Here is a 4,767-nt window from a genome sequence, read left to right on the forward strand (position 1 = left end):
ATAAGATAAAATAATTAAAACTTATATCTTTAAATCTACTTCATATTTCAACCTACAACTTTAAATTATTAATGTAGAAAAATAAGTTACTAAGGTAATTATTATTATTAATATAATTAATCATCAATGTTTTTAATTCTGTATATCTAAAATTGATTATCAATTACCGTATATCTAAGATTATAATAAATTATGATGTATTAAAATCCTTAATCATATGGTTGAAATTTATAAAAATAGTCAACATAATATAATTAATAAGCAATTGAATAATTAAGTAATTGATATAAGTTGTACAAAAATAAGTTAGTAATTTAATTTCGTAATTAAAGTAATCCTTATTCAAATGGTTGCTTTTTTCTTAATATACACACATTGATTACAAATCTCAATTTATACTCCAATGGTTTTATTTTTAATAAGTCAATGGGTTAAATTTCATAAATCTATAACTAAAACCAATTTTAGTAAAATTAAATTCCTAGTAACGTTGACCGGTATGAAATTAAAAATAAAAAAAAGATATAGTTCAATTGAATCAAAATACAAAATATTAAACTTGATGATTTATGTGAATACCTTAATCACTCAGATCTAAGATAATAATAACTAAACGGATCTAGCTCATGATGCTATATATTGATTATATGTTAATGTTAAGTATACGTATATATATTAATTGTATATATGTGTATGTATAATATTAAGTTGAAGATTGAGAAAGACGATTTGGACAGAGGTTCGATACTGTTAACTCAATGCTTAAATTAAACAGCGTATGAAACACTATATATAGAAGATGAGTCTAGTTCGTTACACATTCCGTAATGAACTAGCCACCAACTTCGTTACATACAATAAACAAAATAAACTTAACGAATCACCCCCTGATTCGTTAAACATCTTTAACGAATCAGGAGGGAACATAACTTAAGTCTAGTTTATTAAACATCCTTATCGAACTAGATGACTACTTTAACGAACAACATTAATATCTTAATAATTATTACATTAAATACAATATAAATACATAAACGATAATTACAAAGACTCGAGACGCAAAACCGTGTACTAACAGACACCCCCTCGTCTTGAGCTCTTTGTCTTTAATTTACTTGAAGCGCTTAGTCTGCGAATCTCTGCAGCTGTCAATACCATGCGCATGACACACATGAACAACACGCTAAAACTGCATTGCTCGGTCATAGTCTTCACGGCACTCAAATAAAATCTTATTCTTGAAAAGTACGTCGTTGTCGGTCTCTGTCAAGTTCACGAGCCACTTCGGATCAATGATCTTTATCAGCTCGGTCTTTAACCCTTTGCCCAAGACAATAACGGCCTCGCCAGTTCGGTCGTCGTAGTACCAGCGGTTGAATGATAAAAACATGTGGTGATTCAACGTGTTCACCGGCACACGCTTCATAGTCTTTGACGGTTTTACTTTAAGAACCAACTTTCTCCAGGCCTTCCTTGGATCAATCTCATTGATACGCTTGCAAGTAGGGACCTGTGGCTTAAGAAATTTAAACCCATGGTTGACCTCGAATAGCAGATGTTGATGAAACCAATCTGCTATTTTATCACCCCCACGGTTTATAAACGGTCGACACGCAAGGGTCCGAACATCCCAACGCGGTAATGAGAGAACATCAGTGATCTTTTCATAGTATTCGATACCGTTCTCCCATTTGACAATACAGACTTTCAAATCAGAATCATAAAGCCATGAAATAATGTCACCTCGTACTTTAGATACGTTCTTAAAAGACTTCATCTGATTAGCTTGAGCACAAGCGACAGCCTCAATCTTCTGCTCTTCGTCAACATAACGATATGCTTCAATGATCTTTCGAGCTTTCTTATCTCGATAACCAAACCATATCTGAATGTCAGGATAAGTCGGGTTTTCGATCGAATCAAATCTTGTATCAACCACACGTTTACCCTTTGATACTTTATCCAAATGATCCTCAGCTGCTTTGAATATTTCCTCAGTAAATACCGGAGCACCCTGATCAACATTGGTGTGTTGAAACAGACCAGGGTATTCCTCAGCTATCATATCCTCATTCTCCACCTCCTCGTCTTCATTAATAAATGTCGTATTCATCTGAATAGTCGGATCATTTAAGATCTCTTCATCGTTATCGACTTCCACATCAGGCACAACTTCTTTTAAGCCAAGCAGTAACGAAATCTGCTCTTGTGTAAGTGACCTTTCTACAAACTGTCCCTCCTCAATCTCATCCTTATTCACAACACTTCTAATCATCCCCGATCCATCAACAAAGATGACGGTGTTAGCTTCAATCATCTCAATGGGTTTGGCGGCTGTATAGTCACGATACACAATAATCTGCTTTCCGGAATCATCAGCAGAACTAGTACCCGCACCAGAGGACGAGCCGTGAGATTTTTTAGGCTCACTACCTCCAGCACCGGAAACATCTGGATCTTCGTCTTCGTTCTTGAGCTTCTTAAGTGCATCATCCTTGCATGTTTGCTGCAAGATTAGATCCTCTTGCTCTTTGATCTTCACCCCTGAGACTTAACAATCTCACGAAGATCTTTCATTTCTTTCTGACAATAAGAGATATATCCTATCAGCTTTCGTTTATTGTCCATCATACGTTCTTGAGTCATTCGGTCAGCAGACATTTGGTTTTCATACAAATGAAGTAGACGGAAAAGCATGTTCGTCTGCTGATCCTGAGACATTGCATGAAACGATGGAGGAACAGGTTGAATAGGACCTTGTGGACGATTAAGTCTCATAAATGAGATGTCCAACGGTTGTGGAGGCAACATCAACGGTGTAGGAGAAACCACCGAGGTAGCAGTTGACGGCCTTGGCAAAGTAGATAATACTGAATGTGGAATCATGCCAAGCCTCGAATCTGACGTCAGCTTGATCGTCAATGTAAGTTCCGGGGTGCTAGTAGTAAGCGGCACCGCCGGTCGTTGAGTAATAGACATCCTTGGAGGTGGAACTCCAATTGAGAAGCCAGCACCAGCCGACACTCGTTGCTTAGATGATCCTTCTTTCACCAATTCTTTCCCTTTCCGTTTATGATGAGCTGCTATAGAACCAGCTAGAGCAGCTTCAACCTCAGCTTGTTGTAGCACAGGAACATTACCAGCACCACCATTACCACCATTACCATCATTATTATCATCATCGTCTCCATCGTTCCCACCTGCTCCTTCCTCACGCTCGAAATCCGAGTCATCATGGATCCAGCGATCATTGTCAGGACATACATAGTCTGGATTCACCAGATGACCAATCAAACGTTTGGTCTAAAGAGGATCTTTCCTATAAATCTTCATCCGTCGTACAGTATCAGCCGACATATGCTCAAGCGGCAGCACATCATTCACAACATCCTGATCTATCACCAGATTGGGAATCAAATCTTCAATAATTAACTGGAGGAACTGAGGATACATAAGAAACTTCTTTCGTTGGACCATCTGATGGCATTGTTCCTTAAGATGATAAAATATCATTTCCGAGAAGTTGAAGGGCTTGTTCAAAATCAAAGCAACAAATGACGATTGTAGCATAATCCGGCATTCATCGAAACCACCCTTTCGACCTCCTAGGCAATGGATTAGTACATGTAATAAATACTTGTACGTTGGGCATAATCCATTCTTGTTATACATGGATGCTTCAATATCACCCCCATAGAATACTCTACGAAACAGACCCTTGATCAAACTTTTATCAAACTCACACGGATGATCAATAGTATCTCCAAACAGAAGCACTCGTTGGATCACATCAGAATCAACAGTGATAGGCGTTTGGTTGATTGTAGCTTCAATATGGTTCTCAACGACAACATATCTCGCCGTATTCCAAAATTGATGAACGATACTGATCGAACATCAGGATTTGTAGTGATGGAATAATGAATACGTGAGCGACATAGGAATTCTAACAACCCCCCAAATACGTTCTCGTCAGCAAAATTTGTACCAACAAAGGCACATATATTATGCTTCTTGTCATATGGAAGTAACAGCAAAACTTGTTCTTGCTGTTGTTGTTGATCAGCAACCGGGGGATCTTGTTCCATGTTAACGGCCATAATTATGTATATACATTATAAAATCAGTAATAATAAACATAAAACTTAGGTGATTAATATTTACTTATAATTAAAAGATTTCAATAAAGCCAATTTATAAATACTTTTAATTTTAAAATATAAAAATTATGTCATTCGTTTAACAATCTGATTCATTATAACGAATTGCCATTCGTTATAATAAATCTGCTACTTCGCTATCAAGTAAATGTTTAACGAATTAGGAGTAACGAATTACTATGAAAAAATAACGAATTAAACTTTTATTCGTTATAAATAACGAATGTAATGCTGATTCGTTATAAATATTGATTCGTTATCCTAATTCGTGTGAATGGCATAACGAATTGGACACGAATAAGTTTCAATTCGTTAAGCATAACGAATGGCCAATGTTAGCTTAATGTTTGACTCAATTGATCAAGGTCAAAATTACCAAGAACCTAAAAAGTCAACATTACAATCGGAAATCAATACAAATATAATCATCAATACAAAACCAAACCAATGATCACTATGGATCTCGGAATCGTATTCCAACTACAATGACAATGATTTAGTGTTCTAAAACCTAGTAAAAAGAGGTTAACTTAAGTTTTACGAAAAACCTCTAAAAACCCGGTAACAAAATCACATAATTAACCCATCAAACCCCTGATAATTTGTG

Source organism: Bidens hawaiensis, unplaced genomic scaffold, assembly GCF_021521415.1.
Source record: "Bidens hawaiensis isolate Kalapana, Puna unplaced genomic scaffold, B.hawaiensis_p1.1 tig00007309_1, whole genome shotgun sequence".
Lineage (NCBI taxonomy): Eukaryota > Viridiplantae > Streptophyta > Magnoliopsida > Asterales > Asteraceae > Bidens > Bidens hawaiensis.